Source organism: Myotis myotis, unplaced genomic scaffold (genome assembly GCF_014108235.1).
Source record: "Myotis myotis isolate mMyoMyo1 unplaced genomic scaffold, mMyoMyo1.p scaffold_m19_p_12, whole genome shotgun sequence".
NCBI lineage: Eukaryota > Metazoa > Chordata > Mammalia > Chiroptera > Vespertilionidae > Myotis > Myotis myotis.
In genome coordinates, this window is record NW_023416316.1 from 32,978,194 (window position 1) to 32,993,619 (window position 15,426).

Genomic DNA, 15,426 nt, shown 5'->3' on the forward strand with positions numbered 1-15,426 from the left:
ATTCTCCAGCCAGGTTCTCTTGCCATGTTCTATCCAGGTTCTGTAGCCAGGTTCTGTCTCTAGGATCTTCAGCCAGGTTCTCTCGCTAGGTTCTGTCTCTAGGTTCTGTGGCCAGTTTCTGTCCAGGATCTTTTGCCATGTTCTCTCCAGCGAAGTTCTTCTGTCTCTAGGTTCTGTGTAGGTTCTGTGTCTAGGTTCTGTGTGTAGGTTCTGTGTCTAGGTTCTGTGTCTAGGTTCTGTGTCCTGTTGTCTTGTTACATCTGTATTTATACCAGTTGATTCCAATCCTATCAATCTCTATTCCAAAGGTTAGGGCGTTTCTTATCTCCATTCCAGGGAGTAAAGATTATGTAGCTTAAGCATGATTGTTCATAGTTAAAGTGATTAATTACCTGCCTGGCACTTAGGTAAGGGGTTTTATTCCCTCCCTAACTTCAGGGGAAAATCCCTACCTGGGGAAACAACCTTTCTCAGAGAGGTGACCTTGGTTAAAACACATAGTGCCAAGAAGGTGAGTAAACATATTAAGAACAGTATGCCATATATGCCAGTTCCCTTGAAACAGCAAGGATGGACCGGCTCCTGGCAGAGATGCAGGAAAGGGAACAGAAATCTGAAAGGCTGAATTGACCCCAAAGATACTGAGGAAAATAAATTATTTCAAACCACAAGATAAACTGAAATCCATTAACTGTCAAGTTAAAGTATGCCAGCACCTCTGCTACCAGGTGAGGGCAGATTTTATGAGGAAGAAAGAATCAATTATGAAAAATAAAGAAGCTGAATGTTCTCAATGCATCTGAATCACCTTTGTTACAGTGTAAAATCTGTTTTATCTCCTCTGCCACTTCTTAAAGGCACCCAAAATTCAATATGCCCAAAGTATACATCATGGGTAGTTCCCATCCACCAACCGGGGCCTTTCACATTATTTTCTATACTACATTATTTTCTATACTACATTATTTTCTATACCACTGGCACCGCCATCCACCCAAATTTAAAATCCAAAACCCTAGGAATCGCTTTGCCCTTCATATTAAACCTATCCCCTACTGACAATGAATGTATTTACCAAGTATATATTGATTTTTTCCATTTTATCTCTTTCTAGAACCACTATGTTCTCTCTCTGGCATTTGTCTATCTCGCTTTTCCATACTCCAGTCAGAGATAGCACTGAAAATGCAAGTGATCAGATCACCAACCACCACCATGTAACCTTCCCCATTTGCCTCAGCCTACCGATTAAATCGGTAATGAGGTTTAGAAAGTGCTTCGTGGTTTGTCTCCGGCCCCCTTTGCAGTCAGTACTGCTTCCTACTACTCTCCTCCATGCTCTGCGCACTCATCCTTTCTTCAACCTCTCTTTTGGGTCTGCTCCATCACACTTCATTTTGGATCTTACTGTGGAATGTCTTCCCACTCTACCTCTTTTTCCTGATTAATTCTTACCCTTCCTTGAGATCCCAGTTTCCTCAGAGAAGCTTCTGGCTCCTGAAACTCCTGTCAGATCGCCTGCTATCTGCCTTCACTTTGTGAACACTGTTAGCCTTCCTTGCCTATTATTTGTATCAATCTATAATTATACATCTCCCATGGGATAGATAGGCAGGGCCACATCTGACTTTGCATCCCAGGCCCATAGATGTCACTCAGTAAATTGAGAGTGAATGAATATATCTATTCTCTGTCTAGTGTATGGACTTTTCCTGAGGTTGTCTCTTTCACCTCTCTGGTATAAAACAGGTTTTGAAAAATCCTTGCTAGATACTTTTCCCTCCCCTCCGCTCCCTCCCTTCCCCTCCCCTTCTGCCCTTCTTCTTCTTCTTCTTCTTCTTCTTCTTCTTCTTCTTCTTCTTCTTCTTCTTCTTCTTCTTCTTCTTCTTCTTCTTCTTCTTCTTCTTCTTCTTCTTCTTCTTCTTCTTCTCTTCTTCTTCTTCTTCTTCTTCTTCTCTTCTTCTTCTTCTTCTTCTTCTTCTTCTTCTTCTTCTTCTTCTTCTTCTTCTTCTTCTTCTTCTTCTTCTTCTTCTTCTTCTTCTTCCTCTTCTTTCTCTCTCTCTCTCTCCAATTTATTGGTTAAAGTAAATAGAAACCACAATAGGGAACAGCAAAACAATAGACTATTGTCTATTTCCATAATTTTGAGTACAACTCTTAAAAATCTGGCTTTTCCTCTATTGATAACTAGATGATACAAGTTTGAAAAGAATTTATGACTGTCTACCAAATTGTCAATGAGGCTGACTGAGGCTGAAATTATAGCAGAAGAGTTTCAAATCTAACTTTCCCACACCGAGGGAGTTCCCCTTCCTTCTTGCAACCCTATTTTAATTGCTTCCTTTTAAAGTTTCAGCATTGTATTACCTAGCTCTTGTACTAAATATTGAAATGAGTATAATAACTTACCCTGACCTTGGTGAGTAATGTTCAGGCAATTATTTCCAGTTGTAAGCATTAAGTGTTAGTTTGGCACAAGAGAACTGTATGGTGGTAATTCCAATACCACCAACAATTGGAACTAGCTGAGAATGCACATTTCTGTTTTGACAGACCTGGATTTTTATTTGTAAATGAGTGATATTTCCAACCTTTGTTTTTAACTTAGTATAGTCTTGCATATAATCATTGAAGGTTTGAGTCCCTGTCTCATCCACAAAGACCTGATGAGAAGCAATAACAGCATAATTCCAACCATACACATACCTCTTTTACTTTACTTCTATACAAAAATGTATTCCATGTTCCAGCAATGGCTAGCAAGATGGGAATCTTGCACTTCTCACTGAGGTTAGATGGTCTAGCCATAAGGACAACAGGAGGTAATCAAGGAAGCTATTCCTGGCTTTAGTTTCTGTAACTACTTTAAATCTTTGCAACTCTCCACCTCTAATGAACTGCCACCACTACAGAGCACTTTCTCCAGGTGCTCTGGATTAAAACCATGTAGACAGTAACAGAAGCAGAAGTTCCAGGCCTGACTTGACCTGAGGCCCAAGGCTCCTGATCAAATACTGGAGTATACAAATATCTGTGCCCTGCATTCAGAGATAGGCAAGCTCATGCACAAGTTATAGGATTCTCTCAAAAGGTGGACTTTCTTAAAATTAAATCTCACCACTTCTAATGCCATGTGAGTGGGACATTCAGAGAAAATTAGTGGTAACAGCTTGTAATAGCAATGGACATTCATACCCTCATAATGAGCTAATTTTCCCTCCATTCTCTGGGACAGTAAAGTAGAAATATCAAAGTACCTTGCTATACCCACCAAAAGTTTTGTAATTATGCCTAAGTTTAACAACACCCTAGCTGAAAGATGACTGGAAAATACTGAGAATCACTTACTTGGGCAGCATCACAGAAGGAAGACTTCAAAGTTATGTTCATTAGAGGTATTACAGCCTGAAGATAAAAATCTCCTAATGAGCAAATTATAGATACCCAGCACTTCAGTTTGCACTCAGGTTGCATACTTGGGGCTGCATATGTTTGTTTCTACATTAGAACCTCTTTTATACAAAATAATTTGTCCTGAGTTCCAATCAAAGCTACTTTATTGGAAAAGAAGTACAAAATTAATTAATTAATTAAGCAAGCAAGCAAGTCTAAACATAGTATTTCCTTTCAGGGAACAGAAACAGTTAGAGGCAAACATCCCAGAGAAAGAAAATCATAATTGGCATTCACTCTTGCCCTCATTCAAGCATTTATTGATATGCCATTATGTAAAAGTTATCATGGTTAGCAGTAGGAGCTGCTTCCCACCCACCCTTTCCCCCAAGAAGCAGAAAAGTTTCAAGTTATCAAGGTGAAAGTAGATATGGTCCCAGGACAAACTGGAAAAGAGCCTCAGTAGAGGAAATTAGAAAGAAGAGAACCCTGGGAGGTGAGAGCTGGAAGGTGTCATTCTGAGTGTGAGTGGGGAAGCTGAGGAGGTGAAATCCACCCTCGCCTCCACCTCCACCTCAGGGAGCCCGAGGAAGAGCCTCCCAAATAAAAGTGCGCAATGGGATAAGTATCTCTCCAGCTACAACCAAAAATGTTGGAAAATAGATAGAAAGGAAGCAAGAACTAGAGAAATATGGGGATAGACTAACATTGTTAAAGGAAACCTGTTTCCAGATGGAATCAGAGAATTTTAAATATCATAAGAAAAAAAAACAAAAACTTGCTCACCAAGCTGCATCTCAGACCACATGTTGAATTGGATGAAAATAGAAATTTGTGTCCTTTTCGAACAGTGATTGTTTTAAGCTTGGCCCAGGAGTATGGTACATAATTGGGTGTAGGGGAATCCAGGGACCCTAGAGTGAATCTGGGTAAGAGGTATAACACTGGTATGTAGTTATAAGATCATTCTGGATTTCATTCTCAACTCTTCTTTAAGGAATTCTGACACTATAAATTTCTAAGGGTAAAAAACGCCCTGTTGGAAAGGTAGCATATGGGGAAAGAATTTTGATTCTGCTTTCTTCAAATATGAAAGAGCTTCTTCAGCTGCAACATTCTGGACTCTGGAAAATTTGGTTGATTCTTGTAATGTCATGGAAAAGGAAACTGCAGCAGATTGAAGCAAGACAAGTTTTAGCTGTATTTGAGGACTTAAAGATCAAGGTAGTCTAAAAAGGAATTTGAGTCAATTCCAAAAATGCAAGAGAGAGGGGAACAAAGACAAAAATTATTTTTTAAATACATTGAGGAGCTAAGTAGCTATAAACATGCTCTAACCTGTATTTTTTATTGTTTGGCCGGGAAGCGGGGGGGGGGGGGGGGGGGGCATTTCTGAAGCCCTAGCTGGTTCTGAGTGTTGCTAATGAGGTTATAAAGGCACTTTCAACTGTTCTCACGTGGGAGAGGAGTTGACATGGGTAGGAAGGAATTGAGACAGAAGTGTAATAGGAAGCAGAGATAACGTGTAAGAGAACATTCACAAATTTCATAACCTGCTTTGGGTTCAATTATATCTCAAGTTAAAACCCACTTAAAAAATAAAAGATTTACTGAAGACACAAAACCTTTTACTAAAAAAAAAAAAAAAAAAAAAAATGCTTGTGACATTCATTTGTTACCTGTACTCTCCCACCTTTGAGTATATATATGACATATGCAAATTAGGCCAGGAGGCAGTAATGGGTAACGACCAGACAGGAGGAGGTTGCGTGCGCAGGTGAGGCCGCAGAGACGGAGACAGAGACAGGGGGCTGGCAAGCCGCCGCACCCCAGGTTGGGCCAGCCCCCCCGAAGCGGAGTGGAAAGGGACAGGGACAGGACGCTGGCCGCAGCCTGGAGAGGAGATGGAGGGCCTGCCTCCCAGGGAAGCAGCGCAGTTCCCTCCCACCTCCCGCGAAGGCGGCGTGGCTCCCTCCTGGCTCCTGTGAGCGCAGGTGGCTCACTTCTGCTTCCTGCAGAAGCTGCAGGGCTCCTGGCAGCGCGCTGTGGTTCCTGGTTCCCACGGGCTCCTGAGGAAGTGGCGGGTGGCCTACTGCATGCGATATCACGCGATCGGCTACCAGTATATACATACTAAAGCATTTTGAGACTAGAATACAATCATTTAGTCTCTCACATTATATCTACTCTCAAGGACGTTGCCTTCTGGTATACAGATAGCCAGGAAAGAGACAAATCCAACACAGGATAATGATGATGATGATGGTGATGATGATAATAAAGGATAGAGTTGTGTACAAGATACATTGAAGAATAGGAAAGGAATCCTCTACATCACCTGGGGAAGGCAAAGAAAACTTCCCAATGCAGATGCCACTTAGATTTAGAAAGAAGGGTGAGTGTTTTCCAGTTGACCAAGGTGAAGGTCATTCCAGGCAGAAGGCATAGCACAAGAATATATAGGGATACCTGCGAGATTTAGGGGTAGTCAGAGAATTATAAATTGTTAGAAACAGGAGAGATTGGGGGAAGGCAATGACAGCAGATGCAGGTAAACAGATGGGTGGAGCCCAGATTATTAAAATGATGTTATGGAGTATACGTTCTATACTGTAGGTAAGATGAAGATATAGAAAGTTCATAGGAGAAGAATGACAGGTCCAAATTTCAGCTTTGAAATATTTTTTAGCAATGAGTCTGTCAGGGCCAATAGTCCTCCCATCATATTGATTAGTTAAGATTTCTCAGTAACCTTTGACCTTATTGTCAATAGGTCAAATGTCCAAGCTTTTCTCAGAAGTTTCTGAATGTAACTATATGACTTTTTGACATCTAACCTTGCCCTCTAGAAAAGTCCTAGCCCTGATCACCTTAGTAAGAAAACATTGATCTCCAGAGGAATAAAATTAACCACTGGGAAAAACATACTTCTTTTGTATTCTTATTTGCTGGTAAAGAGGGACCAGTCAGAGGCCCTTTCGTTTTTTCTGACTCCACTATTAGGCGTACTCTGGTTGTCCATGCATTATAAATAGGATATCTAGTCTAATTCTCATTTAATGAGAGGGAGGGAGGAACCTAGTTTAAGAGTTGTCAAAAACAACTCATCTTTATAAAAATCCTCTTATTGGCATGTCCCTAGAATTTGTTGTTGTTACAATAAGCCCCCCTAATTGGGCAAGAAGAAGGGTGTTAAATTAAGATTATCAGCTATTCTAAAGTGAGATTTCCAGGTCAATGAGATTCCCAGGGCCAAGAACAGTATTCATGAAACTCTAAGAAGTACCACATTGCTGCCTAGTAGCTCTCAACCATAAGTTAGGTCATGGGGCTATAACTTCCCTGCTCATGACTTCTGAGAGTGGGAAGCAAAGTGATTTGAGGATTACAAAAGAAAGCCACTCTGCTCATGAGAGGAGGAAATCAAGTGTGACAGCTAGATGTAAGTATTCTTAGAAGCAGGCTCACATGATTTGTGTAGAAGTTATGAAGAGCTGTTAGTGAAGTCTAGTGTTTTTCAATCTCTCTGGGTGAAGTGTAAAAACTTCCTCACCTCTAGGACAAGTGGAAGTCTCCCTACATTGTATCTGGGTTAATTTGAGAATTGAACATCTTCTTGCAGATAGAAGATTGTCTTTGTCTTTACAATTTTAATGGTTTTTGAGCTTTAGAGTTGGGTCCAAAAGTGGCAAAGTGAAAAAAATCATCCGTCTGTGGATCAGAAAACCAATTGCAGTCCTGGCTATGCCACCTACAAGTAAGTGGTCTTGTGGGGGTCACTGGGTTTCGACTGAACCTGAGGATTCTGATTTTTAAAATTAGGACATTACTCATCAATCCTGTTAAGTTGCTCTGCCAAATGATGCCATGTGGATCCAGAGACAATGCGCAAGCCTCAACCTAGTATTTTAATAGAGTTATATAAATATCAGCATCAGTGGTGGCTGGAGAAAGGCCTGTTAAAATGATAACTGTTTTGGAGAGAAAATGAGATCCTGAAGTTGATATTAATGATCTTTGAGGACCTGGGTGAATGGTACAAATGATGATAAATTGGAGGTTCATATTTTTCTTTTAAGAACTGAGATTTTGGCAGGAGACAGTTGTCAGGCTTTCCAACTTAATGAAACTGCAACTTTGATGTGGTAATAGAAACTAATTTTGTGGATTGGCCTTGAATTTTAATGATTCACAAAAGGAGTGCTTAAAGATACTGCAGCTAATATGACGATATCTGATGTCCTGCATCAGGCTGAGCACTGCTTCTCTCTTTCTGGTGATCAGCGTCTGGTAGGCTCTGGTGACAGCAAGCATAACTGTTCTCTGATGTTTATTGCCAGAGCATCAGCACTTATGACAGCAGACTGGTGAGAAGGTCCTTTTAGGTTGGTCGGGGAAAGAAACCTAGCATTTTGAGACCCATTAAGTTCACCATGTATAAATCAGAATATGTTACCTCCTTGCCAACTAAGTTCCTTCCTGGATTTTTCTTCTAGGTACAAAATGCATAATTATTTCTGACCATTTTATCTCTTTCCCTTGCTCCACCATCCAAAGAGTTGTTAACACACAGATATTTTTGCTGCATATACTTTTTGCAATCCTCTCCAAAAAGAAGGAGGACTCAAACACTCCCAAGGACTCACACTGTTTATGGTAATCCAGATTGAGTTCCAGACACAGAGAGCACCTAGAATTCTAGCTTCTTTTGGACTGTGAAGAATTCAATAGACCAATGAACTAAGCTTAGAGAGTACTCCCAAATTCTTGTTTTCATTGGGAGCCCTTTCTTGTCATCAGATCACTGCCTTACAATGACATTTCAGCATCCTCTCTCCTCTTCTATCTCACAAGAATATAATTTTCTGTATGTGAAAACTCCTCATTTGCACCTTGACTTAAAGAGCTCAGACTCTATACCCACAGAATACATTCTTTCATTCTAGCTTGTTTAGTATCATCCAAGAGCTGCAGCAGTTTTGACCAAAGAAATGGCTCTGTCCATAACTTCAGCTTTCCACTCTTGCTTTAAGGGTCTGGGAGAAGGTCAGCTGGATGTTCTCTGTTCTCACTTTATCGTTTCCTGGCTTCCTCCTCTTTTCCTTCCCTGGGCCCATCACCAAATACTATGCCTGATTTTCTCTGCATAAGAATTTCAAGTGAGGTAATATCAGTAATATCACAAATGACCTAACAATATTACTGTTGTAAGAGTTTTCCCAGATTTGAAATGCATGTGGTTACCAACTGCAAAAACAAACCACATCTAAATTGCTGGATCCAAATTCTACCACTGTAATCAGCATAACCTGATCCTTTTTCATGTTCCTTGTATTCCAGAAAAGCGCTTTGGAGGTTCACTGGCCTCCCCTGGGAAGTTGTCCACACTGCTCACTTGGACACTGTAAGCAAAGCATCTATATTTCCAGGCTACCCTGGGACCATATATAAGCCTGTGATACCAGTGTTATATCTAATGTGCTCCCAGGGCACTTCCTCTCCAGTTCTTCCTTCCCTATTCCTGAGGCTGCACTAAGCTTTCCACACATTGGAGGTCATTCTCCAAAGAAAGGCTTGGGGATCAAGTCTTGTTACAATAAAAGCCAAGCTGTAATCTCAGGCTACAGTCCAAACACCCTGCTTATGCATTATAATCTTCACACCTGTCGACTGAACAAAACCATTCCCATTTTACGTGCTGTTATGTGAGTGTAATGAGATAATATATGAAAAAGTTTAAGCACAGGGCATGGCACATGGCGATTGCTCATTAAGTAATGTGAGTATTGACATGGCCATTGAGGGAGGCAGTAGATAGCAATGTTTAGCAGAGGCAGTGTAAAGCCCAGATTCTGGAACCAGACACAGTAGGCTTGATTCTGGCCGTGCGGCTTATTAGCTCTGTGACATGGGGCAAGTTTTCTGTGCCTCTTTCCTCATCTAAAAAATGGGGTGATGACGATGATAGGATGATGGTGATATCAATGATGATAAAACATCCTATTAGGTTATTATGGGGATTAATAGAGCAAATACATGGAAAGTGCTTAAAAGAGTGCCTGACACAGGCACAGTAAGTGGTGTGTGTGTGTGTGTGTGTGTGTGTGTGTGTGTGTGTGTGTGTGTGTATGTATGATATATATGATAGCTCTTATTGTTCTTGATGATGTTGTTATCTCAATAGACGGTAGAGTTCAGCTACTGCTCTCACCAATGATGAAAACACACATTCTGCTTGAAATTCGATTTCTCCATTTTACATTGCTCCATCCTGTCCCCTTAAACCTCTTCACCATACTGGTACTACCACGACCACCCACCATCACCATCAGAAAACAATGCAGGAAACCTCAAACTACCCATATTTCCACTCCTAAGGAGTACAACATGCAAGAACTAGAGCAAACATTCTCTGCCCACATCTGTACCTACCCTAACCCCAAACATAGGGCACTCCTTAGGCACTGAAGTGGAAAATCACACAGACTTAATTAACTAAGCATTTCTTCTTCCAGTAGGGTTCCCAATGTTCAAAGATGAGGGCCTCTTTCATTACTTGCTTCTGTTTCATCCTAGCCCAGTGCTGAAGCTACATCCTGCCCACCTTCCATCATTTCTTTTCTACCTAAAGACACTACACAAGGACAGTAAAGAATATGGCTCTTACCATTTGCATGGATGGATCTGGAGAATATTATGCTAAATGAAATAAGCCAGACAGAGATATGTATCACATGATCTCACTCATTTGTGGAATCTAATGAACAAAAAAAACAACAACTGATGAACAAAATAGATCTAGAGACATAGAAGCATGGAACAGACTGACGAATTTCAGAGGGAAGGTGGGTGCAGGGTTGGGGAGTGATTAACTGGGGAACTTATACGCAGAGCCCATGGACACAGGCAATAGTGTGGTGAAGAACTAGGAGGGACAGTGTGGGATAAAGGGGTTCAATGGGAAAAAACACACAAAGGCGACATCTGTAATACTTTCAACAATAAAGATAAATTTTTAAAAATTAAGCTTACTACATTTCCCAGTTATGACTAGTAGAATAATTATTTTTTAAAAAAAAATATATTTTTACTGATTTCAGAGAGGAAAAGAGAGAGAGAGAGAGAGAGAGAGAGAGAGAGAGAGAGAGAGAGAGAGAGAGAGAAACATTAATGAGAGAGAATCACTGATTGGCTGCCTCCTGCACGCCCCCATTGGGTATTGAGCCTACAACCCAGGCATGTGCCCTGACAGAGTATCAAACCATGACCTCCTGGTTCATAGGTTGATGTTCAACCACTGTTCAACCACATGCAGGCTGGGCTGGAATAATTCTTTAAAAATTTTGTCAGGTCAATGAAATCTACAATGGCCACAGTGCCCTCAGAAAAGATTTCAATTGCATTGCTAGCCTTCCTTTTACCTAACTCCTGTTTAAAGCTCTGATGTTGCACAGGCAGACCTTCTTGAACATGTAGTGTAGATTAAAAGCAAGAAAATTTTATCAACAGAGCATTAAACTTAAATATATAAATGTTAAAGGGCTGGAAATTCAGCCTAATTAAGATGGCTGAATGGAGAATCACAATTAAACAGTGAGAGAATTATGGAAAAGTAAACATTTACACACATACTGCACACTTATTAGGGTTTACAAAGAAATGCTTCCCAATCTGCACAGCTTTCCTTTGTAATGATATTGTTATGAGGCAATAAATGTGGTTATAGCTAATAACAGATGTTAAATGGCATAATTCATCCAGAAACCTCACTAATTACTGCAGAAGCATAGCATCATATGGGAGGCATTTCTTATCTGTTAGTTTATAAACTGGAAAAGAAAGGTCACTTGTAGAAACAGAAATGCTTTAGAATAAAGTCTTAGTACTTAATGAAAATTGTAAGCACTTTAAACATTGCAACAGGCTTTAAAAAGCTGTGGTACATTTATACAACAGAATACTACTTGGCCTCAAAAGAAGGAAATCTTACCTTTTGCAATAGCATGAATGGACCTGGAGAGTATTATATTAAGTGAAATAAGCCAGTCAGAGAAAGACAAGTACCATATGATTTCACTTATATGTGGAATCTAATGAACAAATAAACTAACAAAATAGAAACAAACTCATGGATACAGAGAACAGATGGACAGCTGCTATCAGAAGGGAGGGAGTTGAGGGGCTGCTTGAAAAGGTGAAGGGATTAAGCAAAGAGAAAAACTCGGAGACACAGACAAGAGTATGGAGATTACCAGAGGGAAAGGGGGATGGGAAAGGTGATGGAGGGTAAAGGGAGGAGGATAATGGGGTGATGAACACACAATACAATATATAGATGATGTATTAGAGAACTATACAACTGAATTTTATAACCAATTTTATAACCAATGTCACCCCAATAAATTCAATAAAAATAAAAAATAAAATTGTAACGGGTTTCCCCTTTTAGGGAGTTCATGCTTCATTCAGAAAAAACAGTTGGCCTAAATGAGTTTGGGTGAACTTGGCCACTCTAGTGATAATCATTTCCTAAGTTAGTTTGGGGAGAATGCTCCATATTTTAATTGCTGTCTTTAGAATGATGTTTACCATCAAGTATTTCATTTTATTTCATCCCAAATCCTTCTCACTTTTCAAGGTCACTGAGGCAAGTAAGCGGGGAGAGAGAGCAGAGTATAATGTCACCTAAGTGATATTATTTTATAGATCATGTAAAGAGGTAGGATATGCAAAAGCTTAAAATAATTTTTCATAAATTTGGGAAGGCTGATTGAAAAAATGAAAATCAAAAGGCATCTTGTGTTTTCCTCACAAGAGCTTAAAACCCAAATAATCACTGTGAAGCTCCCTGCCCTCTTCACGTAGCTAACTTCATTGTACTCCGCAGCGCTGTGCAGTTGTTTCTCCCACTTCCGCGTTGTCTTAGCAGCGGTGTCCTTTGAAATGTTTGTGGTTGATTTGCACCATATTTTACAAAGCTTTACTTCTTAGATTTAATTTCTACTGTCTTCAAAACCCAAAAGCTCCCTTTCCATTGTGATTCAAGTAAAGATGCTGAAGTTAACACAATAAAATTTCCTAAGGTTTTTAGTTGAACAAACACACATCTATGCACACATGGGCATGCACACATATCTAATGAGAGAGAGAGGAAGAGAGAGACAAACTTCGTCTTTAGTTTTCTATTAATAGAAAATATTAGACCAAACTTCAATTAGTTCACAATGTTATATTGCCCTTTTTGATTGTATAAAGCCTTTTGCGATTCTCTGGAGAATAACTTCCCAAATAAAATATAATCATTTGAGCCAGGTGAGATTTTTTTTTTCTCCTATGTTATCTTTTGGAACAATGTGCCTTCTTTTTATTGATTAAGGTATTACATATGTGTCCTTATCCCCCCATTACCACCCATCCCTCCACTCATGTTAGACTTATATGCATGCATACAAGTCCTTTGGTTGATCTCTCCCCTTTTCCCCCACCCTCCCCTACCTTCCCTCTGAGGTTTGACAGTCTGATCGATGCTTCTCTGTCTCTGGAGCTGTTTTTGTTCATCAGTTTATGTTGTTCATTATATTCCACAAATAAGTGAGATCATATGATATTTATCTTTCTCTGACTGCCTTATTTCACTTAGTATAATGCTCTACAGTTCCATCCATGCTGTTGCAAATGGTAAGAATTCCTTCTTTTTTACCGCAGTGTAGGAAACAACTTGGAAAGAAATATGCTCAGGAAAAAGACAAGGACTGTTCCATTCTAGGGACAGAGAAAACAGACTAGACCAGTGTTTCTCAAACATCAGTGTACATATGCATCACTTAGGGATCTTTTTAAGGGACAGACTCTGACTCAAGAAACCTGCAGTGGGCCTACCATCCTGCATACCTAATAAGCTAAGCACCCAGGTGATGCTGGCTGCTGCCCACGGACCACGCTGGGAGCAGTGAAGGCTTAGAGGACCACCGGCAGTCTCATCTAAATCTGGTAACTTACACAATAGTGCTTGGGTCATCAGTTGCAGAGTTCTGAAAAAGGAAGCAAAGTGAAGGTTCATATTGAACCTTAAATTAGAAACTTGGAAGGGTATCTGGGGAACCCTTCTTTATTTCCCATCAGTTGGTGTTCTATAGTATCACATAGACACCATTCCAGATGGCTGAAAAAGCAATAGTCTCCTTTGAAGACAGCCTGAAACATTGCTTGGTAAGTTAAGTCAGTTTTTAATAATCCCCATCATATTTAACAAATACATTCTTTGCTATATCATCAGTTAATTTTTATGTGCAAACCTCATTAAGACAGAAAATTCCTCTAAAAAATACCCCTTTATAAACTCAAAAACTACTCACTAATATATAATTTCATTGTTTCCATTCTTTACATTAAGCTATCTCAGATCATTTAGACTTTTCTCAATGGGACATTTTCCAACCCTTTAATCATTTGGGTAATCTTATTCCAGTAATGTCATTTCCCCAGAGAGTAATTTACTCTATCCTCAATTTAAAAACATCCATCCTATTCTTTGTTTTCATTCTTTCAATCCCTAATGGCCTACTTCTTTTCAAGAACTTCTATATCATCTTTATGGATCATTATCATCATCATCTTAAGATCTTTTGGTGAGTAATGGCCAAAATCTGTGTTAAGTTATTCATTTGCAAAGTAATTATACAAAATTAATGCACAAAATTATCACTATGCTGCACCTCTGAAGTTTGTGTGTTTTGTTGTTTGCCTCTAAAATAATCTAATTGTTTCCCAAGTAGTTCTTAAATTATCCACATATAAGACCCAGGAACTAAATTAAATATGGAGACTTTGAAAAGAAAACAATGATATACTATATTTACCATTTAAAAAATTTTTCTAAAGTGTAATTAATATCCAATATACTGCACATATGTAAATACACAATTTGATCAGTTTTCTACCATCTTAACCATTTTTAAATGGGCAGTTGAGTAGTGTTAACTATATTCACATTGTTACATATTAACCTTTTAAAACTCATAAAACCTAGCATTGCATCAGCATGAGATAATTAAAATGTATATCAGGCACAATTAGATACAAATCCCTATTTCACCTCTTACTAGCTCTGAGACTTTAGGCAAGTTAACATCTTTGGAATAAATGTTTTCTTATTTTTAAACCAGAGATAATAATACCTACTTTACAGCTAGCCATTCATACAGATTAAATTAGATAACATAGCATGTGTCTAGAAAAGAGGGGGTATTCAATAAACAGTTATTTCACGCTCCTCTAAGTAATAAAATTTACCAATTAGACCATTATTAGTACTTAGAATAGCATTCCTCATGTGGTGAGTATTCAATACATGCGTTGGGTGAATGAATCAAAATATAGGAACAATCAAGTTCAGTGTGAGAAAAAAAATGGAATTGATTAAATGCCACTACATTGATAAACTCCTATCAATTCCTCAGACTTATTCTTTAAAGGTTTCATTCTCAGGGTTAAATAATATAGCAAAAACCACATACTAGATTTCTATGAGACTAGTATCTATCTATGCCATGAGGAAAATGTGTTCAACCTACCACTTTTAGTTGAAAGTCTCAATAAATGTTGGTAACTATATATTAAAATTGGAGTTTTTTAAATTTCCCCCTTTTACGGTTCTATAGTCAAGAAGGATCCATCTCTTATTTGTTTTTCTTACATTTTAATAAAACATCTTGTAGTGTTATTCTCCTATGTGGAAAAGCAAACCAATGCCAGTGGCTGCCATACTGTCCCATAACATCTCCACATTTTCCAAGCTTATTGACTTGCCCCTCAATAAATGTTAATAAACTCCTGTTAAGATTTTGAGCGCTCTTAAACCTAGACTTTCTAATAAAACCAATCACAGGGACACTAAGCATTGTCCTGATGTAGGGCATCCTTTGCTTTAGAAAGTCACAGCCCTAGGAAATCAGCACCATTCCAACTTCTTAGAGAAGATAATGAGACAAAACCTTATTTAGGAAGAAAAATACTTTGACAAATGCTTTCACT